At 55.5% G+C, this 23,646-nt stretch overlaps 47 non-coding genes and 18 pseudogenes across 47 annotated transcripts; all 65 read right to left on the bottom strand.

Annotated features, from left to right (window-relative positions):
* Nucleotides 1–162: 162 nt before the first annotated feature.
* On the bottom strand, nucleotides 163–281 carry LOC140220398 (5S ribosomal RNA). Its single transcript, XR_011896351.1, has one exon. It is a non-coding gene; the product is annotated as a 5S ribosomal RNA (ribosomal RNA).
* A 329-nt stretch (nucleotides 282–610) lies between these two features.
* On the bottom strand, nucleotides 611–710 carry LOC140220663 (5S ribosomal RNA; annotated as a pseudogene).
* A 252-nt stretch (nucleotides 711–962) lies between these two features.
* Nucleotides 963–1,096, bottom strand: LOC140220599 (5S ribosomal RNA; annotated as a pseudogene).
* A 244-nt stretch (nucleotides 1,097–1,340) lies between these two features.
* LOC140220495 (5S ribosomal RNA) lies at nucleotides 1,341–1,459 on the bottom strand. The gene has a single exon (XR_011896447.1). It is a non-coding gene; the product is annotated as a 5S ribosomal RNA (ribosomal RNA).
* Nucleotides 1,460–1,703: 244 nt separating this feature from the next.
* Nucleotides 1,704–1,870, bottom strand: LOC140220643 (5S ribosomal RNA; annotated as a pseudogene).
* A 243-nt stretch (nucleotides 1,871–2,113) lies between these two features.
* On the bottom strand, nucleotides 2,114–2,247 carry LOC140220598 (5S ribosomal RNA; annotated as a pseudogene).
* A 244-nt stretch (nucleotides 2,248–2,491) lies between these two features.
* Nucleotides 2,492–2,658, bottom strand: LOC140220640 (5S ribosomal RNA; annotated as a pseudogene).
* Nucleotides 2,659–2,901: 243 nt separating this feature from the next.
* Nucleotides 2,902–3,035, bottom strand: LOC140220623 (5S ribosomal RNA; annotated as a pseudogene).
* A 243-nt stretch (nucleotides 3,036–3,278) lies between these two features.
* On the bottom strand, nucleotides 3,279–3,412 carry LOC140220639 (5S ribosomal RNA; annotated as a pseudogene).
* A 244-nt stretch (nucleotides 3,413–3,656) lies between these two features.
* Nucleotides 3,657–3,823, bottom strand: LOC140220635 (5S ribosomal RNA; annotated as a pseudogene).
* A 243-nt stretch (nucleotides 3,824–4,066) lies between these two features.
* On the bottom strand, nucleotides 4,067–4,200 carry LOC140220596 (5S ribosomal RNA; annotated as a pseudogene).
* Nucleotides 4,201–4,445: 245 nt separating this feature from the next.
* Nucleotides 4,446–4,564, bottom strand: LOC140220397 (5S ribosomal RNA). Its single transcript, XR_011896350.1, has one exon. It is a non-coding gene; the product is annotated as a 5S ribosomal RNA (ribosomal RNA).
* Nucleotides 4,565–4,806: 242 nt separating this feature from the next.
* Nucleotides 4,807–4,940, bottom strand: LOC140220595 (5S ribosomal RNA; annotated as a pseudogene).
* Nucleotides 4,941–5,184: 244 nt separating this feature from the next.
* Nucleotides 5,185–5,303, bottom strand: LOC140220396 (5S ribosomal RNA). The gene has a single exon (XR_011896349.1). It is a non-coding gene; the product is annotated as a 5S ribosomal RNA (ribosomal RNA).
* A 244-nt stretch (nucleotides 5,304–5,547) lies between these two features.
* On the bottom strand, nucleotides 5,548–5,666 carry LOC140220493 (5S ribosomal RNA). Its single transcript, XR_011896445.1, has one exon. It is a non-coding gene; the product is annotated as a 5S ribosomal RNA (ribosomal RNA).
* A 243-nt stretch (nucleotides 5,667–5,909) lies between these two features.
* Nucleotides 5,910–6,028, bottom strand: LOC140221048 (5S ribosomal RNA). The gene has a single exon (XR_011896938.1). It is a non-coding gene; the product is annotated as a 5S ribosomal RNA (ribosomal RNA).
* A 244-nt stretch (nucleotides 6,029–6,272) lies between these two features.
* On the bottom strand, nucleotides 6,273–6,392 carry LOC140220586 (5S ribosomal RNA). Its single transcript, XR_011896531.1, has one exon. It is a non-coding gene; the product is annotated as a 5S ribosomal RNA (ribosomal RNA).
* A 243-nt stretch (nucleotides 6,393–6,635) lies between these two features.
* Nucleotides 6,636–6,754, bottom strand: LOC140220350 (5S ribosomal RNA). The gene has a single exon (XR_011896303.1). It is a non-coding gene; the product is annotated as a 5S ribosomal RNA (ribosomal RNA).
* A 243-nt stretch (nucleotides 6,755–6,997) lies between these two features.
* Nucleotides 6,998–7,116, bottom strand: LOC140221045 (5S ribosomal RNA). The gene has a single exon (XR_011896935.1). It is a non-coding gene; the product is annotated as a 5S ribosomal RNA (ribosomal RNA).
* A 244-nt stretch (nucleotides 7,117–7,360) lies between these two features.
* Nucleotides 7,361–7,479, bottom strand: LOC140220534 (5S ribosomal RNA). Its single transcript, XR_011896487.1, has one exon. It is a non-coding gene; the product is annotated as a 5S ribosomal RNA (ribosomal RNA).
* Nucleotides 7,480–7,722: 243 nt separating this feature from the next.
* Nucleotides 7,723–7,841, bottom strand: LOC140220515 (5S ribosomal RNA). Its single transcript, XR_011896467.1, has one exon. It is a non-coding gene; the product is annotated as a 5S ribosomal RNA (ribosomal RNA).
* Nucleotides 7,842–8,085: 244 nt separating this feature from the next.
* On the bottom strand, nucleotides 8,086–8,204 carry LOC140220406 (5S ribosomal RNA). The gene has a single exon (XR_011896359.1). It is a non-coding gene; the product is annotated as a 5S ribosomal RNA (ribosomal RNA).
* Nucleotides 8,205–8,447: 243 nt separating this feature from the next.
* Nucleotides 8,448–8,566, bottom strand: LOC140220585 (5S ribosomal RNA). The gene has a single exon (XR_011896530.1). It is a non-coding gene; the product is annotated as a 5S ribosomal RNA (ribosomal RNA).
* A 244-nt stretch (nucleotides 8,567–8,810) lies between these two features.
* Nucleotides 8,811–8,921, bottom strand: LOC140220655 (5S ribosomal RNA; annotated as a pseudogene).
* Nucleotides 8,922–9,166: 245 nt separating this feature from the next.
* On the bottom strand, nucleotides 9,167–9,297 carry LOC140220627 (5S ribosomal RNA; annotated as a pseudogene).
* Nucleotides 9,298–9,540: 243 nt separating this feature from the next.
* LOC140220449 (5S ribosomal RNA) lies at nucleotides 9,541–9,659 on the bottom strand. Its single transcript, XR_011896402.1, has one exon. It is a non-coding gene; the product is annotated as a 5S ribosomal RNA (ribosomal RNA).
* A 244-nt stretch (nucleotides 9,660–9,903) lies between these two features.
* Nucleotides 9,904–10,023, bottom strand: LOC140220510 (5S ribosomal RNA). Its single transcript, XR_011896462.1, has one exon. It is a non-coding gene; the product is annotated as a 5S ribosomal RNA (ribosomal RNA).
* Nucleotides 10,024–10,266: 243 nt separating this feature from the next.
* On the bottom strand, nucleotides 10,267–10,385 carry LOC140220551 (5S ribosomal RNA). The gene has a single exon (XR_011896503.1). It is a non-coding gene; the product is annotated as a 5S ribosomal RNA (ribosomal RNA).
* Nucleotides 10,386–10,629: 244 nt separating this feature from the next.
* On the bottom strand, nucleotides 10,630–10,740 carry LOC140220653 (5S ribosomal RNA; annotated as a pseudogene).
* Nucleotides 10,741–10,983: 243 nt separating this feature from the next.
* On the bottom strand, nucleotides 10,984–11,102 carry LOC140220538 (5S ribosomal RNA). The gene has a single exon (XR_011896491.1). It is a non-coding gene; the product is annotated as a 5S ribosomal RNA (ribosomal RNA).
* A 244-nt stretch (nucleotides 11,103–11,346) lies between these two features.
* On the bottom strand, nucleotides 11,347–11,466 carry LOC140220509 (5S ribosomal RNA). Its single transcript, XR_011896461.1, has one exon. It is a non-coding gene; the product is annotated as a 5S ribosomal RNA (ribosomal RNA).
* A 243-nt stretch (nucleotides 11,467–11,709) lies between these two features.
* On the bottom strand, nucleotides 11,710–11,828 carry LOC140221044 (5S ribosomal RNA). Its single transcript, XR_011896934.1, has one exon. It is a non-coding gene; the product is annotated as a 5S ribosomal RNA (ribosomal RNA).
* A 244-nt stretch (nucleotides 11,829–12,072) lies between these two features.
* On the bottom strand, nucleotides 12,073–12,183 carry LOC140220654 (5S ribosomal RNA; annotated as a pseudogene).
* Nucleotides 12,184–12,427: 244 nt separating this feature from the next.
* LOC140220508 (5S ribosomal RNA) lies at nucleotides 12,428–12,547 on the bottom strand. The gene has a single exon (XR_011896460.1). It is a non-coding gene; the product is annotated as a 5S ribosomal RNA (ribosomal RNA).
* Nucleotides 12,548–12,790: 243 nt separating this feature from the next.
* LOC140221043 (5S ribosomal RNA) lies at nucleotides 12,791–12,909 on the bottom strand. The gene has a single exon (XR_011896933.1). It is a non-coding gene; the product is annotated as a 5S ribosomal RNA (ribosomal RNA).
* A 244-nt stretch (nucleotides 12,910–13,153) lies between these two features.
* On the bottom strand, nucleotides 13,154–13,264 carry LOC140220661 (5S ribosomal RNA; annotated as a pseudogene).
* Nucleotides 13,265–13,507: 243 nt separating this feature from the next.
* On the bottom strand, nucleotides 13,508–13,626 carry LOC140220497 (5S ribosomal RNA). The gene has a single exon (XR_011896449.1). It is a non-coding gene; the product is annotated as a 5S ribosomal RNA (ribosomal RNA).
* Nucleotides 13,627–13,870: 244 nt separating this feature from the next.
* Nucleotides 13,871–13,990, bottom strand: LOC140220507 (5S ribosomal RNA). Its single transcript, XR_011896459.1, has one exon. It is a non-coding gene; the product is annotated as a 5S ribosomal RNA (ribosomal RNA).
* A 243-nt stretch (nucleotides 13,991–14,233) lies between these two features.
* LOC140221042 (5S ribosomal RNA) lies at nucleotides 14,234–14,352 on the bottom strand. The gene has a single exon (XR_011896932.1). It is a non-coding gene; the product is annotated as a 5S ribosomal RNA (ribosomal RNA).
* Nucleotides 14,353–14,596: 244 nt separating this feature from the next.
* On the bottom strand, nucleotides 14,597–14,707 carry LOC140220659 (5S ribosomal RNA; annotated as a pseudogene).
* A 243-nt stretch (nucleotides 14,708–14,950) lies between these two features.
* On the bottom strand, nucleotides 14,951–15,069 carry LOC140220584 (5S ribosomal RNA). Its single transcript, XR_011896529.1, has one exon. It is a non-coding gene; the product is annotated as a 5S ribosomal RNA (ribosomal RNA).
* Nucleotides 15,070–15,312: 243 nt separating this feature from the next.
* LOC140221041 (5S ribosomal RNA) lies at nucleotides 15,313–15,431 on the bottom strand. Its single transcript, XR_011896931.1, has one exon. It is a non-coding gene; the product is annotated as a 5S ribosomal RNA (ribosomal RNA).
* A 244-nt stretch (nucleotides 15,432–15,675) lies between these two features.
* On the bottom strand, nucleotides 15,676–15,786 carry LOC140220658 (5S ribosomal RNA; annotated as a pseudogene).
* Nucleotides 15,787–16,030: 244 nt separating this feature from the next.
* Nucleotides 16,031–16,150, bottom strand: LOC140220506 (5S ribosomal RNA). Its single transcript, XR_011896458.1, has one exon. It is a non-coding gene; the product is annotated as a 5S ribosomal RNA (ribosomal RNA).
* Nucleotides 16,151–16,393: 243 nt separating this feature from the next.
* LOC140221040 (5S ribosomal RNA) lies at nucleotides 16,394–16,512 on the bottom strand. The gene has a single exon (XR_011896930.1). It is a non-coding gene; the product is annotated as a 5S ribosomal RNA (ribosomal RNA).
* A 244-nt stretch (nucleotides 16,513–16,756) lies between these two features.
* LOC140220657 (5S ribosomal RNA) lies at nucleotides 16,757–16,867 on the bottom strand (annotated as a pseudogene).
* A 243-nt stretch (nucleotides 16,868–17,110) lies between these two features.
* Nucleotides 17,111–17,229, bottom strand: LOC140220583 (5S ribosomal RNA). Its single transcript, XR_011896528.1, has one exon. It is a non-coding gene; the product is annotated as a 5S ribosomal RNA (ribosomal RNA).
* Nucleotides 17,230–17,473: 244 nt separating this feature from the next.
* LOC140220486 (5S ribosomal RNA) lies at nucleotides 17,474–17,592 on the bottom strand. The gene has a single exon (XR_011896438.1). It is a non-coding gene; the product is annotated as a 5S ribosomal RNA (ribosomal RNA).
* A 244-nt stretch (nucleotides 17,593–17,836) lies between these two features.
* On the bottom strand, nucleotides 17,837–17,955 carry LOC140221039 (5S ribosomal RNA). Its single transcript, XR_011896929.1, has one exon. It is a non-coding gene; the product is annotated as a 5S ribosomal RNA (ribosomal RNA).
* A 245-nt stretch (nucleotides 17,956–18,200) lies between these two features.
* LOC140220485 (5S ribosomal RNA) lies at nucleotides 18,201–18,319 on the bottom strand. The gene has a single exon (XR_011896437.1). It is a non-coding gene; the product is annotated as a 5S ribosomal RNA (ribosomal RNA).
* Nucleotides 18,320–18,563: 244 nt separating this feature from the next.
* LOC140220532 (5S ribosomal RNA) lies at nucleotides 18,564–18,682 on the bottom strand. The gene has a single exon (XR_011896485.1). It is a non-coding gene; the product is annotated as a 5S ribosomal RNA (ribosomal RNA).
* Nucleotides 18,683–18,927: 245 nt separating this feature from the next.
* LOC140220421 (5S ribosomal RNA) lies at nucleotides 18,928–19,046 on the bottom strand. Its single transcript, XR_011896374.1, has one exon. It is a non-coding gene; the product is annotated as a 5S ribosomal RNA (ribosomal RNA).
* Nucleotides 19,047–19,290: 244 nt separating this feature from the next.
* LOC140220365 (5S ribosomal RNA) lies at nucleotides 19,291–19,409 on the bottom strand. Its single transcript, XR_011896318.1, has one exon. It is a non-coding gene; the product is annotated as a 5S ribosomal RNA (ribosomal RNA).
* A 244-nt stretch (nucleotides 19,410–19,653) lies between these two features.
* On the bottom strand, nucleotides 19,654–19,772 carry LOC140221038 (5S ribosomal RNA). Its single transcript, XR_011896928.1, has one exon. It is a non-coding gene; the product is annotated as a 5S ribosomal RNA (ribosomal RNA).
* Nucleotides 19,773–20,015: 243 nt separating this feature from the next.
* LOC140220491 (5S ribosomal RNA) lies at nucleotides 20,016–20,134 on the bottom strand. Its single transcript, XR_011896443.1, has one exon. It is a non-coding gene; the product is annotated as a 5S ribosomal RNA (ribosomal RNA).
* A 198-nt stretch (nucleotides 20,135–20,332) lies between these two features.
* LOC140220582 (5S ribosomal RNA) lies at nucleotides 20,333–20,453 on the bottom strand. The gene has a single exon (XR_011896527.1). It is a non-coding gene; the product is annotated as a 5S ribosomal RNA (ribosomal RNA).
* A 198-nt stretch (nucleotides 20,454–20,651) lies between these two features.
* Nucleotides 20,652–20,772, bottom strand: LOC140220581 (5S ribosomal RNA). Its single transcript, XR_011896526.1, has one exon. It is a non-coding gene; the product is annotated as a 5S ribosomal RNA (ribosomal RNA).
* Nucleotides 20,773–20,970: 198 nt separating this feature from the next.
* LOC140220580 (5S ribosomal RNA) lies at nucleotides 20,971–21,091 on the bottom strand. The gene has a single exon (XR_011896525.1). It is a non-coding gene; the product is annotated as a 5S ribosomal RNA (ribosomal RNA).
* A 244-nt stretch (nucleotides 21,092–21,335) lies between these two features.
* LOC140220588 (5S ribosomal RNA) lies at nucleotides 21,336–21,456 on the bottom strand. The gene has a single exon (XR_011896533.1). It is a non-coding gene; the product is annotated as a 5S ribosomal RNA (ribosomal RNA).
* Nucleotides 21,457–21,699: 243 nt separating this feature from the next.
* LOC140220419 (5S ribosomal RNA) lies at nucleotides 21,700–21,818 on the bottom strand. The gene has a single exon (XR_011896372.1). It is a non-coding gene; the product is annotated as a 5S ribosomal RNA (ribosomal RNA).
* A 244-nt stretch (nucleotides 21,819–22,062) lies between these two features.
* Nucleotides 22,063–22,184, bottom strand: LOC140220641 (5S ribosomal RNA). The gene has a single exon (XR_011896545.1). It is a non-coding gene; the product is annotated as a 5S ribosomal RNA (ribosomal RNA).
* Nucleotides 22,185–22,381: 197 nt separating this feature from the next.
* On the bottom strand, nucleotides 22,382–22,500 carry LOC140220359 (5S ribosomal RNA). The gene has a single exon (XR_011896312.1). It is a non-coding gene; the product is annotated as a 5S ribosomal RNA (ribosomal RNA).
* A 243-nt stretch (nucleotides 22,501–22,743) lies between these two features.
* Nucleotides 22,744–22,862, bottom strand: LOC140220380 (5S ribosomal RNA). The gene has a single exon (XR_011896333.1). It is a non-coding gene; the product is annotated as a 5S ribosomal RNA (ribosomal RNA).
* Nucleotides 22,863–23,105: 243 nt separating this feature from the next.
* Nucleotides 23,106–23,224, bottom strand: LOC140220533 (5S ribosomal RNA). Its single transcript, XR_011896486.1, has one exon. It is a non-coding gene; the product is annotated as a 5S ribosomal RNA (ribosomal RNA).
* A 243-nt stretch (nucleotides 23,225–23,467) lies between these two features.
* LOC140221037 (5S ribosomal RNA) lies at nucleotides 23,468–23,586 on the bottom strand. The gene has a single exon (XR_011896927.1). It is a non-coding gene; the product is annotated as a 5S ribosomal RNA (ribosomal RNA).
* Nucleotides 23,587–23,646: the final 60 nt, after the last annotated feature.

The following is a 23,646-nucleotide window of genomic DNA, read 5'->3' as shown; positions in this document are numbered from 1 at the left end:
CCGTGCGGGTCGCCTCACCGTTTTATCCGTCCGACCACGAGCGCACGAGGAAAAGCCCGAAAATGTCCGAGGAATGCGGCGAAATGGAAGGACAGAAGAACCCCGAAAATGTCCGAGGAATGCGGCGAACTGGGAGGACAGAAAAATAATAATAAAAAAAAAGGAATGCAACACGAGGACTTCCCAGGAGGTCACCCTTCCTAGTACTACTCTCGCCCAAGCACGCTTAACTTCGGAGTTCTGATGGGATCCGGTGCTTTAGTGCTGGTATGATCGCATCCGACATACTAGCCACTCTCCTTGCTCTTATGCCCGCACCTCGACGCGCCGCCCGAGCCGCGTGGGCCCCGCATCCAAGGTCCTCCGTGCGGGTCGCCTCACCGTTTTATCCGTCCGACCACGAGCGCACGAGGAAAAGCCCGAAAATGTCCGAGGAATGCGGCAAAATGGAAGGACAGAAGAACCCCGAAAATGTCCGAGGAATGCGGCGGACTGGGAGGACAGAAAAATAAGAATAAAAAAAAAGGAATGCAACACGAGGACTTCCAAGGAGGTCACCCATCCTAGTACTACTCTCGCCCAAGCACGCTTAACTTAGGAGGTCGCCCAAGCACGCTTAACTTAGGAGGTCACCCATCCTAGTACTACGCTCGCCCAAGCACGCTTAACTTCGGAGTTCTGATGGGATCCGGTGCTTTAGTGCTGGTATGATCGCATCCGACATACTAGCCACTCTCCTTGCTCTTATGCCCTCACCTCGACGCGCCGCCCGAGCCGCGTGGGCCCCGCATCCAAGGTCCTCCGTGCGGGTCGCCTCACCGTTTTATCCGTCCGACCACGAGCGCACGAGGAAAAGCCCGAAAATGTCCGAGGAATGCGGTGAAATGGAAGGACAGAAGAACCCCGAAAATGTCCGAGGAATGCGGCGAACTGGGAGGACAGAAAAATACTAATAAAAAAAAGGAATGCAACACGAGGACTTCCCAGGAGGTCACCCATCCTAGTACTACTCTCGCCCAAGCACGCTTAACTTCGGAATGCTTAACTTCGGAATTCTGATGGGATCCGGTGCTTTAGTGCTGGTATGATCGCATCCGACATACTAGCCACTCTCCTTGCTCTTATGCCCGCACCTCGACGCGCCGCCGGAGCCGCGTGGGCCCCGCATCCAAGGTCCTCCGTGCGGGTCGCCTCACCGTTTTATCCGTCCGACCACGAGCGCACGAGGAAAAGCCCGAAAATGTCCGAGGAATGCGGCGAAATGGAAGGACAGAAGAACCCCGAAAATGTCCAAGGAATGCGGTGAACTGGGAGGACAGAAAAATAATAATAAAAAAAAAGGAATGCAACACGAGGACTTCCCAGGAGGTCACCCTTCCTAGTACTACTCTCGCCCAAGCACGCTTAACTTCAGAGTTCTGATGGGATCCGGTGCTTTAGTGCTGGTATGATCGCATCCGACATACTAGCCACTCTCCTTGCTCTTATGCCCGCACCTCGACGCGCCGCCCGAGCCGCGTGGGCCCCGCATCCAAGGTCCTCCGTGCGGGTCGCCTCACCGTTTTATCCGTCCGACCACGAGCGCACGAGGAAAAGCCCGAAAATGTCCGAGGAATGCGGCAAAATGGAAGGACAGAAGAACCCCGAAAATGTCCGAGGAATGCGGCGGACTGGGAGGACAGAAAAATAATAATAAAAAAAAAGGAATGCAACACGAGGACTTCCAAGGAGGTCACCCATCCTAGTACTACTCTCGCCCAAGCACGCTTAACTTAGGAGGTCACCCATCCTAGTACTACGCTCGCCCAAGCACGCTTAACTTCGGAGTTCTGATGGGATCCGGTGCTTTAGTGCTGGTATGATCGCATCCGACATACTAGCCACTCTCCTTGCTCTTATGCCCTCACCTCGACGCGCCGCCCGAGCCGCGTGGGCCCCGCATCCAAGGTCCTCCGTGCGGGTCGCCTCACCGTTTTATCCGTCCGACCACGAGCGCACGAGGAAAAGCCCGAAAATGTCCGAGGAATGCGGTGAAATGGAAGGACAGAAGAACCCCGAAAATGTCCGAGGAATGCGGCGAACTGGGAGGACAGAAAAATAATAATAAAAAAAAGGAATGCAACACGAGGACTTCCCAGGAGGTCACCCATCCTAGTACTACTCTCGCCCAAGCACGCTTAACTTCGGAATGCTTAACTTCGGAATTCTGATGGGATCCGGTGCTTTAGTGCTGGTATGATCGCATCCGACATACTAGCCACTCTCCTTGCTCTTATGCCCGCACCTCGACGCGCCGCCCGAGCCGCGTGGGCCCCGCATCCAAGGTCCTCCGTGCGGGTCGCCTCACCGTTTTATCCGTCCGACCACGAGCGCACGAGGAAAAGCCCGAAAATGTCCGAGGAATGCGGCAAAATGGAAGGACAGAAGAACCCCGAAAATGTCCGAGGAATGCGGCGGACTGGGAGGACAGAAAAATAATAATAAAAAAAAAGGAATGCAACACGAGGACTTCCAAGGAGGTCACCCATCCTAGTACTACTCTCGCCCAAGCACGCTTAACTTAGGAGGTCACCCATCCTAGTACTACACTCGCCCAAGCACGCTTAACTTCGGAGTTCTGATGGGATCCGGTGCTTTAGTGCTGGTATGATCGCATCCGACATACTAGCCACTCTCCTTGCTCTTATGCCCTCACCTCGACGCGCCGCCCGAGCCGCGTGGGCCCCGCATCCAAGGTCCTCCGTGCGGGTCGCCTCACCGTTTTATCCGTCCGACCACGAGCGCACGAGGAAAAGCCCGAAAATGTCCGAGGAATGCGGTGAAATGGAAGGACAGAAGAACCCCGAAAATGTCCGAGGAATGCGGCGAACTGGGAGGACAGAAAAATACTAATAAAAAAAAGGAATGCAACACGAGGACTTCCCAGGAGGTCACCCATCCTAGTACTACTCTCGCCCAAGCACGCTTAACTTCGGAATGCTTAACTTCGGAATTCTGATGGGATCCAGTGCTTTAGTGCTGGTATGATCGCATCCGACATACTAGCCACTCTCCTTGCTCTTATGCCCGCACCTCGACGCGCCGCCCGAGCCGCGTGGGCCCCGCATCCAAGGTCCTCCGTGCGGGTCGCCTCACCGTTTTATCCGTCCGACCACGAGCGCACGAGGAAAAGCCCGAAAATGTCCGAGGAATGCGGCGAAATGGAAGGACAGAAGAACCCCGAAAATGTCCGAGGAATGCGGCGAACTGGGAGGACAGAAAAATAATAAAAAAAAAAAGGAATGCAACATGAGGACTTCCCAGGAGGTCACCCATCCTAGTACTACTCTCGCCCAAGCACGCTTAACTTCGGAATGCTTAACTTCGGAATTCTGATGGGATCCGGTGCTTTAGTGCTGGTATGATCGCATCCGACATACTAGCCACTCTCCTTGCTCTTATGCCCGCACCTCGACGCGCCGCCCGAACCGTGTGGGCCCCGCATCCAAGGTTCTCCGTGCGGTTCGCCTCACCGTTTTATCCGTCCGACCACGAGCGCACGAGGAAAAGCCCGAAAATGTCCGAGGAATGCGGCGAAATGGAAGGACAGAAGAACCCCGAAAATGTCCGAGGAATGCGGCGGACTGGGAGGACAGAAAAATAATAATAAAAAAAAAGGAATGCAACACGAGGACTTCCAAGGAGGTCACCCATCCTAGTACTACTCTCGCCCAAGCACGCTTAACTTAGGAGGTCACCCATCCTAGTACTACTCTCGCCCAAGCACGCTTAACTTCGGAGTTCTGATGGGATCCGGTGCTTTAGTGCTGGTATGATCGCATCCGACATACTAGCCACTCTCCTTGCTCTTATGCCCTCACCTCGACGCGCCGCCCGAGCCGCGTGGGCCCCGCATCCAAGGTCCTCCGTGCGGGTCGCCTCACCGTTTTATCCGTCCGACCACGAGCGCACGAGGAAAAGCCCGAAAATGTCCGAGGAATGCGGTGAAATGGAAGGACAGAAGAACCCCGAAAATGTCCGAGGAATGCGGCGAACTGGGAGGACAGAAAAATAATAATAAAAAAAAGGAATGCAACACGAGGACTTCCCAGGAGGTCACCCATCCTAGTACTACTCTCGCCCAAGCACGCTTAACTTCGGAATGCTTAACTTCGGAATTCTGATGGGATCCGGTGCTTTAGTGCTGGTATGATCGCATCCGACATACTAGCCACTCTCCTTGCTCTTATGCCCGCACCTCGACGCGCCGCCCGAGCCGCGTGGGCCCCGCATCCAAGGTCCTCCGTGCGGGTCGCCTCACCGTTTTATCCGTCCGACCACGAGCGCACGAGGAAAAGCCCGAAAATGTCCGAGGAATGCGGCGAAATGGAAGGACAGAAGAACCCCGAAAATGTCCGAGGAATGCGGCGAACTGGGAGGACAGAAAAATAATAATAAAAAAAAAAGGAATGCAACACGAGGACTTCCCAGGAGGTCACCCTTCCTAGTACTACTCTCGCCCAAGCACGCTTAACTTCGGAGTTCTGATGGGATCCGGTGCTTTAGTGCTGGTATGATCGCATCCGACATACTAGCCACTCTCCTTGCTCTTATGCCCTCACCTCGACGCGCCGCCCGAGCCGCGTGGGCCCCGCATCCAAGGTCCTCCGTGCGGGTCGCCTCACCGTTTTATCCGTCCGACCACGAGCGCACGAGGAAAAGCCCGAAAATGTCCGAGGAATGCGGTGAAATGGAAGGACAGAAGAACCCCGAAAATGTCCGAGGAATGCGGCGAACTGGGAGGACAGAAAAATAATAAAAAAAAAAGGAATGCAACACGAGGACTTCCCAGGAGGTCACCCATCCTAGTACTACTCTCGCCCAAGCACGCTTAACTTCGGAATGCTTAACTTCGGAATTCTGATGGGATCCGGTGCTTTAGTGCTGGTATGATCGCATCCGACATACTAGCCACTCTCCTTGCTCTTATGCCCGCACCTCAACGCGCCGCCCGAGCCGCGTGGGCCCCGCATCCAAGGTCCTCCGTGCGGGTCGCCTCACCGTTTTATCCGTCCGACCACGAGCGCACGAGGAAAAGCCCGAAAATGTCCGAGGAATGCGGCGAAATGGAAGGACAGAAGAACCCCGAAAATGTCCGAGGAATGCGGCGAACTGGGAGGACAGAAAAATAATAATAAAAAAAAAGGAATGCAACACGAGGACTTCCCAGGAGGTCACCCTTCCTAGTACTACTCTCGCCCAAGCACGCTTAACTTCGGAGTTCTGATGGGATCCGGTGCTTTAGTGCTGGTATGATCGCATCCGACATACTAGCCACTCTCCTTGCTCTTATGCCCGCACCTCGACGCGCCGCCCGAGCCGCGTGGGCCCCGCATCCAAGGTCCTCCGTGCGGCTCGCCTCACCGTTTTATCCGTCCGACCACGAGCGCACGAGGAAAAGCCCGAAAATGTCCGAGGAATGCGGCGAAATGGAAGGACAGAAGAACCCCGAAAATGTCCGAGGAATGCGGCGGACTGGGAGGACAGAAAAATAATAATAAAAAAAAAGGAATGCAACACGAGGACTTCCAAGGAGGTCACCCATCCTAGTACTACTCTCGCCCAAGCACGCTTAACTTCAGAGTTCTGATGGGATCCGGTGCTTTAGTGCTGGTATGATCGCATCCGAAATACTAGCCACTCTCCTTGCTCTTATGCCCGCACCTCGACGCGCCGCCCGAGCCGCGTGGGCCCCGCATCCAAGGTCCTCCGTGCGGGTCGCCTCACCGTTTTATCCGTCCGACCACGAGCGCACGAGGAAAAGCCCGAAAATGTCCGAGGAATGCGGCGAAATGGAAGGACAGAAGAACCCCGAAAATGTCCGAGGATTGCGGCGAACTGGGAGGACAGAAAAATAATAATAAAAAAATGGAATGCAACACGAGGACTTCCCAGGAGGTCACCCATCCTAGTACTACTCTCGCCCAAGCACGCTTAACTTCGGAGTTCTGATGGGATCCGGTGCTTTAGTGCTGGTATGATTGCATCCGACATACTAGCCACTCTCCTTGCTCTTATGCCCGCACCTCGACGCGCCGCCCGAGCCGCGTGGGCCCCGCATCCAAGGTCCTCCGTGCGGGTCGCCTCACCGTTTTATCCGTCCGACCACGAGCGCACGAGGAAAAGCCAGAAAATGTCCGAGGAATGCGGCGAAATGGAAGGACAGAAGAACCCCGAAAATGTCCGAGGAATGCGGCGAACTGGGAGGACAGAAAAATAATAATAAAAAAAAAGGAATGCAACACGAGGACTTCCCAGGAGGTCACCAATCCTAGTACTACTCTCGCCCAAGCACGGCTTAACTTCGGAGTTCTGATGGGATCCGGTGCTTTAGTGCTGGTATGATCGCATCCGACATACTAGCCACTCTCCTTGCTCTAATGCCCGCACCTCGACGCGCCGCCCGAGCCGCGTGGGCCCCGCATCCAAGGTCCTCCGTGCGGGTCGCCTCACCGTTTTATCCGTCCGACCACGAGCGCACGAGGAAAAGCCCGAAAATGTCCGAGGAATGCGGCGAAATGGAAGGACAGAAGAACCCCGAAAATGTCCCAGGAATGCGGCGGACTGGAGGACAGAAAAATAATAATAAAAAAAAAGGAATGCAACACGAGGACTTCCCAGGAGGTCACCCATCCTAGTACTACTCTCGCCCAAGCACACTTAACTTCGGAGTTCTGATGGGATCCGGTGCTTTAGTGCTGGTATGATCGCATCCGACATACTAGCCACTCTCCTTGCTCTTATGCCCGCACCTCGACGCGCCGCCCGAGCCGCGTGGGCCCCGCATCCAAGGTCCTCCGTGCGGGTCGCCTCACCGTTTTATCCGTCCGACCACGAGCGCACGAGGAAAAGCCCGAAAATGTCCGAGGAATGCGGCGAAATGGAAGGACAGAAGAACCCCGAAAATGTCCGAGGAATGCGGCGGACTGGGAGGACAGAAAAATAATTAAAAAAAAAAGGAATGCAACACGAGGACTTCCCAGGAGGTCACCCATCCTAGTACTACTCTCGCCCAAGCACGCTTAACTTCGGAGTTCTGATGGGATCCGGTGCTTTAGTGCTGGTATGATCGCATCCAACATACTAGCCACTCTCCTTGCTCTTATGCCCGCACCTCGACGCGCCGCCCGAGCCGCGTGGGCCCCGCATCCAAGGTCCTCCGTGCGGGTCGCCTCACCGTTTTATCCGTCCGACCATGAGCGCACGAGGAAAAGCCCGAAAATGTCCGAGGAATGCGGCGAAATGGAAGGACAGAAGAACCCCGAAAATGTCCGAGGAATGCGGCGAACTGGGAGGACAGAAAAATAATAATAAAAAAAAAGGTATGCAACACGAGGACTTCCCAGGAGGTCACCCATCCTAGTACTACTCTCGCCCAAGCACGCTTAACTTCGGAGTTCTGATGGGATCCGGTGCTTTAGTGCTGCTATGATCGCATCCGACATACTAGCCACTCTCCTTGCTCTTATGCCCGCACCTCGACGCGCCGCCCGAGCCGCGTGGGCCCCGCATCCAAGGTCCTCCGTGCGGGTCGCCTCACCGTTTTATCCGTCCGACCACGAGCGCACGAGGAAATTCCCGAAAATGTCCGAGGAATGCGGCGAAATGGAAGGACAGAAGAACCCCGAAAATGTCCGAGGAATGCGGCGAACTGGGAGGACAGAAAAATAATAATAAAAAAAAGGAATGCAAGACGAGGACTTCCCAGGAGGTCACCCATCCTAGTACTACTCTCGCCCAAGCACGCTTAACTTTGGAGTTCTGATGGGATCCGGTGCTTTAGTGCTGGTATGATCGCATCCGACATACTAGCCACTCTCCTTGCTCTTATGCACGCACCTCGACGCGCCGCCCGAGCCGCGTGGGCCCCGCATCCAAGGTCCTCCGTGCGGGTCGCCTCACCGTTTTATCCGTCCGACCACGAGCGCACGAGGAAAAGCCCGAAAATGTCCGAGGAATGCGGCGAAATGGAAGGACAGAAGAACCCCGAAAATGTCCGAGCAATGCGGCGAACTGGGAGGACAGAAAAATAATAATAAAAAAAAAGGAATGCAACACGAGGACTTCCCAGGAGGTCACCCATCCTAGTACTACTCTCGCCCAAGCACGCTTAACTTTGGAGTTCTGATGGGATCCGGTGCTTTAGTGCTGGTATGATCGCATCCGACATACTAGCCACTCTCCTTGCTCTTATGCCCGCACCTCGACGCGCCGCCCGAGCCGCGTGGGCCCCGCATCCAAGGTCCTCCGTGCGGGTCGCCTCACCGTTTTATCCGTCCGACCACGAGCGCACGAGGAAAAGCCCGAAAATGTCCAAGGAATGCGGCGAAATGGAAGGACAGAAGAACCCCGAAAATGTCCGAGGAATGCGGCGAACTGGGAGGACAGAAAAATAATAATAAAAAAAAGGAATGCAACACGAGGACTTCCCAGCAGGTCACCCATCCTAGTACTACTCTCACCCAAGCACGCTTAACTTCGAAGTTCTGATGGGATCCGGTGCTTTAGTGCTGGTATGATCGCATCTGACATACTAGCCACTCTCCTTGCTCTTATGCCCGCACCTTGACGCGCCGCCCGAGCCGCGTGGGCCCCGCATCCAAGGTCCTCCGTGCGGGTCGCCTCACCGTTTTATCCGTCCGACCACGAGCGCACGAGGAAAAGCCCGAAAATGTCCGAGGAATGCGGCGAAATGGAAGGACAGAAGAACCTCGAAAATGTCCGAGGAATGCGGCGAACTGGGAGGACAGAAAAATAATAATAAAAAAAAAGTAATGCAACACGAGGACTTCCCAGGAGGTCACCCATCCTAGTACTACTCTCGCCCAAGCACGCTTAACTTCGGAGTTCTGATGGGATCCGGTGCTGGTATGATCGCATCCGACATACTAGCCACTCTCCTTGCTCTTATGCCCGCACCTCGACGCGCCGCCCGAGCCGCGTGGGCCCCGCATCCAAGGTCCTCCGTGCGGGTCGCCTCACCGTTTTATCCGTCCGACCACGAGCGCACGAGGAAATTCCCGAAAATGTCCGAGGAATGCGGCGAAATGGAAGGACAGAAGAACCCCGAAAATGTCCGAGGAATGCGGCGAACTGGGAGGACAGAAAAATAATAATAATAAAAAAAGGAATGCAACACGAGGACTTCCCAGGAGGTCACCCAGGAGGTCACCCATCCTAGTACTACTCTCGCCCAAGCACGCTTAACTTCGGAGTTCTGATGGGATCCGGTGCTTTAGTGCTGCTATGATCGCATCCGACATACTAGCCACTCTCCTTGCTCTTATGCCCGCACCTCGACGCGCCGCCCGAGCCGCGTGGGCCCCGCATCCAAGGTCCTCCGTGCGGGTCGCCTCACCGTTTTATCCGTCCGACCACGAGCGCACGAGGAAATTCCCGAAAATGTCCGAGGAATGCGGCGAAATGGAAGGACAGAAGAACCCCGAAAATGTCCGAGGAATGCGGCGAACTGGGAGGACAGAAAAATAATAATAAAAAAAAGGAATGCAAGACGAGGACTTCCCAGGAGGTCACCCACCCTAGTACTACTCTCGCCCAAGCACGCTTAACTTCGGAGTTCTGATGGGATCCGGTGCTTTAGTGCTGGTATGATCGCATCCGACATACTAGCCACTCTCCTTGCTCTTATGCCCGCACTTCGACGCGCCGCCCGAGCCGCGTGGGCCCCGCATCCAAGGTCCTCCGTGCGGGTCGCCTCACCGTTTTATCCGTCCGACCACGAGCGCACGAGGAAAAGCTCGAAAATGTCCGAGGAATGCGGCGAAATGGAAGGACAGAAGAACCCCGAAAATGTCCGAGCAATGCGGCGAACTGGGAGGACAGAAAAATAATAATAAAAAAAAAGGAATGCAACACGAGGACTTCCCAGGAGGTCACCCATCCTAGTACTACTCTCGCCCAAGCACGGCTTAACTTCGGAGTTCTGATGGGATCCGGTGCTTTAGTGCTGGTATGATCGCATCCGACATACTAGCCACTCTCCTTGCTCTTATGCCCGCACCTCGACGCGCCGCCCGAGCCGCGTGGGCCCCGCATCCAAGGTCCTCCGTGCGGGTCGCCTCACCGTTTTATCCGTCCGACCACGAGCGCACGAGGAAAAGCCCGAAAATGTCCGAGGAATGCGGCGAAATGGAAGGACAGAAGAACCCCGAAAATGTCCGAGGAATGCGGCGAACTGGGAGGACAGAAAAATAATAATAAAAAAAAGGAATGCAACACGAGGACTTCCCAGGAGGTCACCCATCCTAGTACTACTCTCACCCAAGCACGCTTAACTTCGGAGTTCTGATGGGATCCGGTGCTTTAGTGCTGGTATGATCGTATCCGACATACTAGCCACTCTCCTTGCTCTTATGCCCGCACCTTGACGCGCCGCCCGAGCCGCGTGGGCCCCGCATCCAAGGTCCTCCGTGCGGGTCGCCTCACCGTTTTATCCGTCCGACCACGAGCGCACGAGGAAAAGCCCGAAAATGTCCGAGGAATGCGGCGAAATGGAAGGACAGAAGAACCTCGAAAATGTCCGAGGAATGCGGCGAACTGGGAGGACAGAAAAATAATAATAAAAAAAAAGGAATGCAACACGAGGACTTCCCAGGAGGTCACCCATCCTAGTACTACTCTCGCCCAAGCACGCTTAACTTCGGAGTTCTGATGGGATCCGGTGCTGGTATGATCGCATCCGACATACTAGCCACTCTCCTTGCTCTTATGCCCGCACCGCGACGCGCCGCCCGAGCCGCGTGGGCCCCGCATCCAAGGTCCTCCGTGCGGGTCGCCTCACCGTTTTATCCGTCCGACCACGAGCGCACGAGGAAATTCCCGAAAATGTTCGAGGAATACGGCGAAATGGAAGGACAGAAGAACCCCGAAAATGTCCGAGGAATGCGGCGAACTGGGAGGACAGAAAAATAATAATAAGACAAAGGAATGCAAGACGAGGACTTCCCAGGAGGTCACCCATCCTAGTACTACTCTTGCCCAAGCACCCTTAACTTCGGAGTTCTGATGGGATCCGGTGCTTTAGTGCTGGTATGATCGCATCCGACATACTAGCCACTCTCCTTGCTCTTATGCCCGCACCTCGACGCGCCGCCCGAGCCGCGTGGGCCCCGCATCCAAGGTCCTCCGTGCGGGTCGCCTCACCGTTTTATCCGTCCGACCACGAGCGCACGAGGAAAAGCCCGAAAATGTCCGAGGAATGCGGCGAAATGGAAGGACAGAAGAACCCCGAAAATGTCCGAGCAATGCGGCGAACTGGGAGGACAGAAAAATAATAATAAAAAAAAAGGAATGCAACACGAGGACTTCCCAGGAGGTCACCCATCCTAGTACTACTCTCGCCCAAGCACGGCTTAACTTCGGAGTTCTGATGGGATCCGGTGCTTTAGTGCTGGTATGATCGCATCCGACATACTAGCCACTCTCCTTGCTCTTATGCCCGCACCTCGACGCGCCGCCCGAGCCGCGTGGGCCCCGCATCCAAGGTCCTCCGTGCGGGTCGCCTCACCGTTTTATCCATCCGACCACGAGCGCACGAGGAAAAGCCCGAAAATGTCCGAGGAATGCGGCGAAATGGAAGGACAGAAGAACCCCGAAAATGTCCGAGTAATGCGGCGAACTGGGAGGACAGAAAAATAATAATAAAAAAAAGGAATGCAACACGAGGACTTCCCAGGAGGTCACCCATCCTAGTACTACTCTCGCCCAAGCACGCTTAACTTCGGAGTTCTGATGGGATCCGGTGCTTTAGTGCTGGTATGATCGCATCCGACATACTAGCCACTCTCCTTGCTCTTATGCCCGCACCTTGACGCGCCGCCCGAGCCGCGTGGGCCCCGCATCCAAGGTCCTCCGTGCGGGTCGCCTCACCGTTTTATCCGTCCGACCACGAGCGCACGAGGAAAAGCCCGAAAATGTCCGAGGAATGCGGCGAAATGGAAGGACAGAAGAACCTCGAAAATGTCCGAGGAATGCGGCGAACTGGGAGGACAGAAAAATAATAATAAAAAAAAAGGAATGCAACACGAGGACTTCCCAGGAGGTCACCCATCCTAGTACTACTCTCGCCCAAGCACGCTTAACTTCGGAGTTCTGATGGGATCCGGTGCTGGTATGATAGCATCCGACATACTAGCCACTCTCCTTGCTCTTATGCCCGCACCTCGACGCGCCGCCCGAGCCGCGTGGGCCCCGCATCCAAGGTCCTCCGTGCGGGTCGCCTCACCGTTTTATCCGTCCGACCACGAGCGCACGAGGAAAAGCCCGAAAATGTCCGAGGAATGCGGCGAAATGGAAGGACAGAAGAACCCCGAAAATGTCCGAGGAATGCGGCGAACTGGGAGGACAGAAAAATAATAATAAAAAAAAAGGAATGCAACACGAGGACTTCCCAGGAGGTCACCCATCCTAGTACTACTCTCGCCCAAGCACGGCTTAACTTCGGAGTTCTGATGGGATCCGGTGCTTTAGTGCTGGTATGATCGCATCCGACATACTAGCCACTCTCCTTGCTCTTATGCCCGCACCTCGACGCGCCGCCCGAGCCGCGTGGGCCCCGCATCCAAGGTCCTCCGTGCGGGTCGCCTCACCGTTTTATCCGTCCGACAACGAGCGCACGAGGAAAAGCCCGAAAATGTCCGAGGAATGCGGCGAAATGGAAGGACAGAAGAACCCCGAAAATGTCCGAGGAATGCGGCGAACTGGGAGGACAGAAAAATAATAATAAAAAAAAGGAATGCAACACGAGGACTTCCCAGGAGGTCACCCATCCTAGTACTACTCTCGCCCAAGCACGCTTAACTTCGGAGTTCTGATGGGATCCGGTGCTTTAGTGCTGGTATGATCGCATCCGACATACTAGCCACTCTCCTTGCTCTTATGCCCGCACCTTGACGCGCCGCCCGAGCCGCGTGGGCCCCGCATCCAAGGTCCTCCGTGCGGGTCGCCTTACCGTTTTATCCGTCCGACCACGAGCGCACGAGGAAAAGCCCGAAAATGTCCGAGGAATGCGGCGAAATGGAAGGACAGAAGAACCCCGAAAATGTCCGAGGAATGCGGCGAACTGGGAGGACAGAAAAATAATAATAAAAAAAAAGGAATGCAACACGAGGACTTCCCAGGAGGTCACCCATCCTAGTACTACTCTCGCCCAAGCACGCTTAACTTCGGAGCTCTGATGGGATCCGGTGCTGGTATGATAGCATCCGACATACTAGCCACTCTCCTTGCTCTTATGCCCGCACCTCGACGCGCCGCCCGAGCCGCGTGGGCCCCGCATCCAAGGTCCTCCGTGCGGGTCGCCTCACCGTTTTATCCGTCCGACCACGAGCGCACGAGGAAAAGCCCGAAAATGTCCGAGGAATGCGGCGAAATGGAAGGACAGAAGAACCCCGAAAATGTCCGAGGAATGCGGCGAACTGGGAGGACAGAAAAATAATAATAAAAAAAAGGAATGCAACAAGAGGACTTCCCAGGAGGTCACCCATCCTAGTACTACTCTCGCCCAAGCACGCTTAACTTCGGAGTTCTGATGGGATCCGGTGCTTTAGTGCTGGTATGATCGCATCCGACATACTAGCCACTCTCCTTGCTCTTATGCCCGCACCTCGACGCGCCGCCCGAGCCGCGTGGGCCCCGCATCCAAGGTCCTCCGTGCGGGTCGCCTCACCGTTTTATCCGTCCGACCACGAGCGCACGAGGAAAAGCCCGAAAATGTCCGAGGAATGCGGCGAAATGGAAGGACAGAAGAACCCCGAAAATGTCCGAGGAATGCGGCGAACTGGGAGGACAGAAAAATAATAATAAAAAAAAAGGAATGCAACACGAGGACTTCCCAGGAGGTCACCCATCCTAGTACTACTCTCGCCCAAGCACGGCTTAACTTCGGAGTTCTGATGGGATCCGGTGCTTTAGTGCTGGTATGATCGCATCCGACATACTAGCCACTCTCCTTGCTCTTATGCCCGCACCTCGACGCGCCGCCCGAGCCGCGTGGGCCCCGCATCCAAGGTCCTCCGTGCGGGTCGCCTCACCGTTTTATCCGTCCGACCACGAGCGCACGAGGAAAAGCCCGAAAATGTCCGAGGAATGCGGCGAAATGGAAGGACAGAAGAACCCCGAAAATGTCCGAGGAATGCGGCGAACTGGGAGGACAGAAAAATAATAATAAAAAAAAGGAATGCAACACGAGGACTTCCCAGGAGGTCACCCATCCTAGTACTACTCTCGCCCAAGCACGCTTAACTTCGGAGTTCTGATGGGATCCGGTGCTTTAGTGCTGGTATGATCGCATCCGACATACTAGCCACTCTCCTTGCTCTTATGCCCGCACCTTGACGCGCCGCCCGAGCCGCGTGGGCCCCGCATCCAAGGTCCTCCGTGCGGGTCGCCTTACCGTTTTATCCGTCCGACCACGAGCGCACGAGGAAAAGCCCGAAAATGTCCGAGGAATGCGGCGAAATGGAAGGACAGAAGAACCCCGAAAATGTCCGAGGAATGCGGCGAACTGGGAGGACAGAAAAATAATAATAAAAAAAAAGGAATGCAACACGAGGACTTCCCAGGAGGTCACCCATCCTAGTACTACTCTCGCCCAAGCACGCTTAACTTCGGAGCTCTGATGGGATCCGGTGCTGGTATGATAGCATCCGACATACTAGCCACTCTCCTTGCTCTTATGCCCGCACCTCGACGCGCCGCCCGAGCCGCGTGGGCCCCGCATCCAAGGTCCTCCGTGCGGGTCGCCTCACCGTTTTATCCGTCCGACCACGAGCGCACGAGGAAAAGCCCGAAAATGTCCGAGGAATGCGGCGAAATGGAAGGACAGAAGAACCCCGAAAATGTCCGAGGAATGCGGCGAACTGGGAGGACAGAAAAATAATAATAAAAAAAAGGAATGCAACAAGAGGACTTCCCAGGAGGTCACCCATCCTAGTACTACTCTCGCCCAACCACGCTTAACTTCGGAGTTCTGATGGGATCCGGTGCTTTAGTGCTGGTATGATCGCATCCGACATACTAGCCACTCTCCTTGCTCTTATGCCCGCACCTCGACGCGCCGCCCGAGCCGCGTGGGCCCCGCATCCAAGGTCCTCCGTGCGGGTCGCCTCACCGTTTTATCCGTCCGACCACGAGCGCACGAGGAAAAGCCCGAAAATGTCCGAGGAATGCGGCGAAATGGAAGGACAGAAGAACCCCGAAAATGTCCGAGGAATGCGGCGAACTGGGAGGACAGAAAAATAATAATAAAAAAAAGGAATGCAACACGAGGACTTCCCAGGAGGTCACCCATCCTAGTACTACTCTCGCCCAAGCACGCTTAACTTCGGAGTTCTGATGGGATCCGGTGCTTTAGTGCTGGTATGATCGCATCCGACATACTAGCCACTCTCCTTGCTCTTATGCCCGCACCTTGACGCGCCGCCCGAGCCGCGTGGGCCCCGCATCCAAGGTCCTCCGTGCGGGTCGCCTTACCGTTTTATCCGTCCGACCACGAGCGCACGAGGAAAAGCCCGAAAATGTCCGAGGAATGCGGCGAAATGGAAGGACAGAAGAACCCCGAAAATGTCCGAGGAATGCGGCGAACTGGGAGGACAGAAAAATAATAATAAAAAAAAAGGAATGCAACACGAGGACTTCCCAGGAGGTCACCCATCCTAGTACTACTCTCGCCCAAGCACGCTTAACTTCGGAGCTCTGATGGGATCCGGTGCTGGTATGATAGCATCCGACATACTAGCCACTCTCCTTGCTCTTATGCCCGCACCTCGACGCGCCGCCCGAGCCGCGTGGGCCCCGCATCCAAGGTCCTCCGTGCGGGTCGCCTCACCGTTTTATCCGTCCGACCACGAGCGCACGAGGAAAAGCCCGAAAATGTCCGAGGAATGCGGCGAAATGGAAGGACAGAAGAACCCCGAAAATGTCCGAGGAATGCGGCGAACTGGGAGGACAGAAAAATAATAATAAAAAAAAAGGAATGCAACACGAGGACTTCCCAGGAGGTCACCCATCCTAGTACTACTCTCGCCCAAGCACGGCTTAACTTCGGAGTTCTGATGGGATCCGGTGCTTTAGTGCTGGTATGATCGCATCCGACATACTAGCCACTCTCCTTGCTCTTATGCCCGCACCTCGACGCGCCGCCCGAGCCGCGTGGGCCCCGCATCCAAGGTCCTCCGTGCGGGTCGCCTCACCGTTTTATCCGTCCGACCACGAGCGCACGAGGAAAAGCCCGAAAATGTCCGAGGAATGCGGCGAAATGGAAGGACAGAAGAACCCCGAAAATGTCCGAGGAATGCGGCGAACTGGGAGGACAGAAAAATAATAATAAAAAAAAGGAATGCAACACGAGGACTTCCCAGGAGGTCACCCATCCTAGTACTACTCTCGCCCAAGCACGCTTAACTTCGGAGTTCTGATGGGATCCGGTGCTTTAGTGCTGGTATGATCGCATCCGACATACTAGCCACTCTCCTTGCTCTTATGCCCGCACCTTGACGCGCCGCCCGAGCCGCGTGGGCCCCGCATCCAAGGTCCTCCGTGCGGGTCGCCTTACCGTTTTATCCGTCCGACCACGAGCGCACGAGGAAAAGCCCGAAAATGTCCGAGGAATGCGGCGAAATGGAAGGACAGAAGAACCCCGAAAATGTCCGAGGAATGCGGCGAACTGGGAGGACAGAAAAATAATAATAAAAAAAAAGGAATGCAACACGAGGACTTCCCAGGAGGTCACCCATCCTAGTACTACTCTCGCCCAAGCACGCTTAACTTCGGAGCTCTGATGGGATCCGGTGCTGGTATGATAGCATCCGACATACTAGCCACTCTCCTTGCTCTTATGCCCGCACCTCGACGCGCCGCCCGAGCCGCGTGGGCCCCGCATCCAAGGTCCTCCGTGCGGGTCGCCTCACCGTTTTATCCGTCCGACCACGAGCGCACGAGGAAAAGCCCGAAAATGTCCGAGGAATGCGGCGAAATGGAAGGACAGAAGAACCCCGAAAATGTCCGAGGAATGCGGCGAACTGGGAGGACAGAAAAATAATAATAAAAAAAAGGAATGCAACAAGAGGACTTCCCAGGAGGTCACCCATCCTAGTACTACTCTCGCCCAACCACGCTTAACTTCGGAGTTCTGATGGGATCCGGTGCTTTAGTGCTGGTATGATCGCATCCGACATACTAGCCACTCTCCTTGCTCTTATGCCCGCACCTCGACGCGCCGCCCGAGCCGCGTGGGCCTCGCATCCAAGGTCCTCCGTGCGGGTCGCCTCACCGTTTTATCCGTCCGACCACGAGCGCACGAGGAAAAGCCCGAAAATGTCCGAGGAATGCGGCGAAATGGAAGGACAGAAGAACCCCGAAAATGTCCGAGGAATGCGGCGAACTGGGAGGACAGAAAAATAATAATAAAAAAAAAGGAATGCAACACGAGGACTTACCAGGAGGTCACCCATCCTAGTACTACTCTCGCCCAAGCACGCTTAACTTCGGAGTTCTGATGGGATCCGGTGCTTTAGTGCTGGTATGATCGCATCCGACATACTAGCCACTCTCCTTGCTCTTATGCCCGCACCTCGACGCGCCGCCCGAGCTGCGTGGGCCCCGCATCCAAGGTCCTCCGTGCGGGTCGCCTCACCGTTTTATCCGTCCGACCACGAGCGCACGAGGAAAAGCCCGAAAATGTCCGAGGAATGCGGCGAAATGGAAGGACAGAAGAACCCCGAAAATGTCCGAGGAATGCGGCGAACTGGGAGGACAGAAAAATAATAATAAAAAAAAAGGAATGCAACACGAGGACTTCCCAGGAGGTCACCCATCCTAGTACTACTCTCGCCCAAGCACGCTTAACTTCGGAGTTCTGATGGGATCCGGTGCTTTAGTGCTGGTATGATCGCATCCGACATACTAGCCACTCTCCTTGCTCTTATGCCCGCACCTCGACGCGCCGCCCGAGCCGCGTGGGCCCCGCATCCAAGGTCCTCCGTGCGGGTCGCCTCACCGTTTTATCCGTCCGACCACGAGCGCACGAGGAAAAGCCCGAAAATGTCCGAGGAATGCGGCGAAATGGAAGGACAGAAGAACCCCGAAAATGTCCGAGGAATGCGGCGAACTGGGAGGACAGAAAAATAATAATAAAAAAAAAAGGAATGCAACACGAGGACTTACCAGGAGGTCACCCATCCTAGTACTACTCTCGCCCAAGCACGCTTAACTTCGGAGTTCTGATGGGATCCGGTGCTTTAGTGCTGGTATGATCGCATCCGACATACTAGCCACTCTCCTTGCTCTTATGCCCGCACCTCGACGCGCCGCCCGAGCCGCGTGGGCCCCGCATCCAAGGTCCTCCGTGCGGGTCGCCTCACCGTTTTATCCGTCCGACCACGAGCGCACGAGGAAAAGCCCGAAAATGTCCGAGGAATGCGGCGAAATGGAAGGACAGAAGAACCCCCAAAATGTCCGAGGAATGCGGCGAACTGGGAGGACAGAAAAATAATAATAAAAAAAAAGGAATGCAACACGAGGACTTCCCAGGAGGTCACCCATCCTATTACTACTCTCGCCCAAGCACGCTTAACTTCGGAGTTCTGATGGGATCCGGTGCCTTAGTGCTGGTATGATCGCATCCAACATACTAGCCACTCTCCTTGCTCTTATGCCCGCACCTCGACGCGCCGCCCGAGCCGCGTGGGCCCCGCATCCAAGGTCCTCCGTGCGGGTCGCCTCACCGTTTTATCCGTCCGACCACGAGCGCACGAGGAAAAGCCCGAAAATGTCCGAGGAATGCGGCGAAATGGAAGGACAGAAGAACCCCGAAAATGTCCGAGGAATGCGGCGAACTGGGAGGACAGAAAAATAATAATAAAAAAAAAAGGAATGCAACACGAGGACTTCCCAGGAGGTCACCCATCCTAGTACTACTCTCACCCAAGCACGCTTAACTTCGGAGTTCTGATGGGATCCGGTGCTTTAGTGCTGGTATGATCGCATCCGACATACTAGCCACTCTCCTTGCTCTTATGCCCGCACCTCGACGCGCCGCCCGAGCCGCGTGGGCCCCGCATCCAAGGTCCTCCGTGCGGGTCGCCTTACCGTTTTATCCGTCCGACCACGAGCGCACGAGGAAAAGCCCGAAAATGTCCGAGGAATGCGGCGAAATGGAAGGACAGAAGAACCCCGAAATTGTCCGAGGAATGCGGCGAACTGGGAGGACAGAAAAATAATAATAAAAAAAAAGGAATGCAACACGTGGACTTCCCAGGAGGTCACCCATCCTAGTACTACTCTCGCCCAAGCACGCTTAACTTCGGAGTTCTGATGGGATCCGGTGCCTTAGTGCTGGTATGATCGCATCCGACATACTAGCCACTCTCCTTGCTCTTATGCCCGCACCTCGACGCGCCGCCCGAGCCGCGTGGGCCCCGCATCCAAGGTCCTCCGTGCGGGTCGCCTCACCGTTTTATCCGTCCGACCACGAGCGCACGAGGAAAAGCCCGAAAATGTCCGAGGAATGCGGCGAAATGGAAGGACAGAAGAACCCCGAAATTGTCCGAGGAATGCGGCGAACTGGGAGGACAGAAAAATAATAATAAAAAAAAAGGAATGCAACACGAGGACTTCCCAGGAGGTCACCCATCCTAGTACTACTCTCGCCCAAGCACGCTTAACTTCGGAGTTCTGATGGGATCCGGTGCTTTAGTGCTGGTATGATCGCATCCGACATACTAGCCACTCTCCTTGCTCTTATGCCCGCACCTCGACGCGCCGCCCGAGCCGCGTGGGCCCCGCATCCAAGGTCCTCCGTGCGGGTCGCCTCACCGTTTTATCCGTCCGACCACGAGCGCACGAGGAAAAGCTCGAAAATGTCCGAGGAATGCGGCGAAATGGAAGGACAGAAGAACCCCGAAAATGTCCGAGGAATGCGGCGAAATGGAAGGACAGAAGAATAATAATAAAAAAAAGGAATGCAACACGAGGACTTCCCAGGAGGTCACCCATCCTAGTACTACTCTCGTCCAAGCACGCTTAACTTCGAAGTTCTGATGGGATCCGGTGCTTTAGTGCTGGTATGATCGCATCCGACATACTAGCCACTCTCCTTGCTCTTATGCCTGCACCTCGACGCGCCGCCCGAGCCGCGTGGGCCCCGCATCCAAGGTCCTCCGTGCGGGTCGCCTCACCGTTTTATCCGTCCGACCACGAGCGCACGAGGAAAAGCTCAAAAATGTCCGAGGAATGCGGCGAAATGGAAGGACAGAAGAACCCCGAAAATGTCCGAGGAATGCGGCGAACTAGGACTTCCCAGGAGGTCACCCATCCTAGTACTAGTCTCGCCCAAGCACGCTTAACTTCGGAGTTCTGATGGGATCCGGTGCTTTAGTGCTGGTATGATCGCATCCGACATACTAGCCACTCTCCTTGCTCTTATGCCCGCACCTCGACGCGCCGCCCGAGCCGCGTGGGCCCCGCATCCAAGGTCCTCCGTGCGGGCCGCCTCACCGTTTTATCCGTCCGACCACGAGCGCACGAGGAAAAGCCCGAAAATGTCCGAGGAATGCGGCGAAATGGAAGGACAGAAGAACCCCGAAAATGTCCGAGGAATGCGGCGAACTAGGACTTCCCAGGAGGTCACCCATCCTAGTACTAGTCTCGCCCAAGCACGCTTAACTTCGGAGTTCTGATGGGATCCGGTGCTTTAGTGCTGGTATGATCGCATCCGACATACTAGCCACTCTCCTTGCTCTTATGCCCGCACCTCGACGCGTCGCCCGTGCCGCGTGGGCCCCGCATCCAAGGTCCTCCGTGCGGGTCGCCTCACCGTTTTATCCGTCCGACCACGAGCGCACGAGGAAAAGCCCGAAAATGTCCGAGGAATGCGGCGAAATGGAAGGACAGAAGAACCCCGAAAATGTCCGAGGAATGCGGCGAACTAGGACTTCCCAGGAGGTCACCCATCCTAGTACTAGTCTCGCCCAAGCACGCTTAACTTCGGAGTTCTGATGGGATCCGGTGCTTTAGTGCTGGTATGATCGCATCCGACATACTAGCCACTCTCCTTGCTCTTATGCCCGCACCTCGACGCGCCGCCCGAGCCGCGTGGGCCCCGCATCCAAGGTCCTCCGTGCGGGTCGCCTCACCGTTTTATCCGTCCGACCACGAGCGCACGAGGAAAAGCCCGAAAATGTCCGAGGAATGCGGCGAAATGGAAGGACAGAAGAACCCCGAAAATGTCCGAGGAATGCGGCGAAATGGAAGGACAGAAGAACCCCGAAAATGTCCGAGGAATGCGGCGAACTAGGACTTCCCAGGAGGTCACCCATCCTAGTACTACTCTCGCCCAAGCACGCTTAACTTTGGAGTTCTGATGGGATCCGGTGCTTTAGTGCTGGTATGATCGCATCCGACATACTAGCCACTCTCCTTGCTCTTATGCCCGCACCTCGACGCGCCGCCCGAGCCGCGTGGGCCCCGCATCCAAGGTCCTCCGTGCGGGTCGCCTCACCGTTTTATCCGTCCGACCACAAGCGCACGAGGAAAAGCCCGAAAATGTCCGAGGAATGCGGCGAAATGGAAGGACAGAAGAACCCCGAAAATGTCCGAGGAATGCGGCGGACTGGGAGGCCAGAAAAATAATAATAAAAAAAAGGAATGCAACACGAGGACTTCCCAGGAGGTCACCCATCCTAGTACTACTCTCACCCAAGCACGCTTAACTTCGGAGTTCTGATGGGATCCGGTGCTTTAGTGCTGGTATGATCGCATCCGACATACTAGCCACTCTCCTTGCTCTTATGCCCGCACCTCGACACGCCGCCCGAGTCGCGTGGGCCCCGCATCCAAGGTCCTCCGTGCGGGTCGCCTCACCGTTTTATCCGTCCGACCACGAGCGCACGAGGAAAAGCCCGAAAATGTCTGAGGAATGCGGCGAAATGGAAGGACAGAAGAACCCCGAAAATGTCCGAGGAATGCGGCGAACTGGGAGGATAGAAAAATAATAATAAAAAAAAAGCAATGCAACACGAGGACTTCCCAGGAGGAGGTCACCCATCCTAGTACTACTCTCGCCCAAGCACGCTTAACTTCGGAGTTCTAATGGGATCCGGTGCTTTAGTGCTGGTATGACCCCATCCGACATACTAGCCACTCTCCTTGCTCTTATGCCCGCACCTCGACGCGCCGCCCGAGCCGCGTGGGCCCCGCATCCAAGGTCCTCCGTGCGGGTCGCCTCACCGTTTTATCCGTCCGACCACGAGCGCACGAGGAAAAGCCCGAAAATGTCCGAGGAATGCGGCGAACTGGGAGGACAGAAAAATAATAATAAAAAAAAGGAATGCAACACGAGGACTTCCCAGGAGGTCACCCATCCTAGTACTAGTCTCGCCCAAGCACGCTTAACTTCGGAGTTCTGATGGGATCCGGTGCTTTAGTGCTGGTATGATCGCATCCGACATACTAGCCACTCTCCTTGCTCTTATGCCCGCACCTCGACGCGCCGCCCGAGCCGCGTGGGCCCCGCATCCAAGGTCCTCCGTGCGGGTCGCCTCACCGTTTTATCCGTCCGACCACGAGCGCACGAGGAAAAGCCCGAAAATGTCCGAGGAATGCGGCGAAATGGAAGGACAGAAGAACCCCGAAAATGTCCGAGGAATGCGGCGGACTGGGAGGACAGAAAAATAATAATAAAAAAAAGGAATGCAACACGAGGACTTCCTAGGAGGTCACCCATCCTAGTACTACTCTCGCCCAAGCACGCTTAACTTCGGAGTTCTGATGGGATCCGGTGCTTTAGTGCTGGTATGATCGCATCCGACATACTAGCCACTCTCCTTGCTCTTATTCCCGCACCTCGACGCGCCGCCCGAGTCGCGTGGGCCCCGCATCCAAGGTCCTCCGTGCGGGTCGCCTCACCGTTTTATCCGTCCGACCACGAGCGCACGAGGAAAAGCCCGAAAATGTCCGAGGAATGCGGCGAAATGGAAGGACAGAAGAACCCCGAAAATGTCCGAGGAATGCGGCGGACTGGGAGGACAGAAAAATAATAATAAAAAAAAGGAATGCAACCCGAGGACTTCCCAGGAGGTCACCCATCCTAGTACTACTCTCGGCCAATCACGCTTAACTTCGGAGTTCTGATGGGATCCGGTGCTTTAGTGCTGGTATGATCGCATCCGACATACTAGCCACTCTCCTTGCTCTTATGCCCGCACCTCGACGCGCCGCCCGAGCCGCGTGGGCCCCGCATCCAAGGTCCTCCGTGCGGGTCGCCTCACCGTTTTATCCGTCCCACCACGAGCGCACGAGGAAAAGCCCGAAAATGTCCGAGGAATGCGGCGAAATGGAAGGACAGAAGAACCCCGAAAATGTCCGAGGAATGCGGCGGACTGGGAGGACAGAAACATAATAATAAAAAAAAGGAATGCAACACGAGGACTTCCCAGGAGGTCACCCATCCTAGTACTACTCTCGCCCAAGCACGCTTAACTTCGGAGTTCTGATGGGATCCGGTGCTTTAGTGCTGGTATGATCGCATCCGACATACTAGCCACTCTCCTTGCTCTTATGCCCGCACCTCGACGCGCCGCCCGAGCCGCG

Source organism: Setaria viridis, chromosome 8, assembly GCF_005286985.2.
Source record: "Setaria viridis chromosome 8, Setaria_viridis_v4.0, whole genome shotgun sequence".
In the NCBI taxonomy this organism is placed as follows: Eukaryota; Viridiplantae; Streptophyta; class Magnoliopsida; order Poales; family Poaceae; genus Setaria; species Setaria viridis.
Note: the sequence above shows the minus strand (reverse complement) of the source record. Positions and strands in the feature narration are given on the sequence as shown.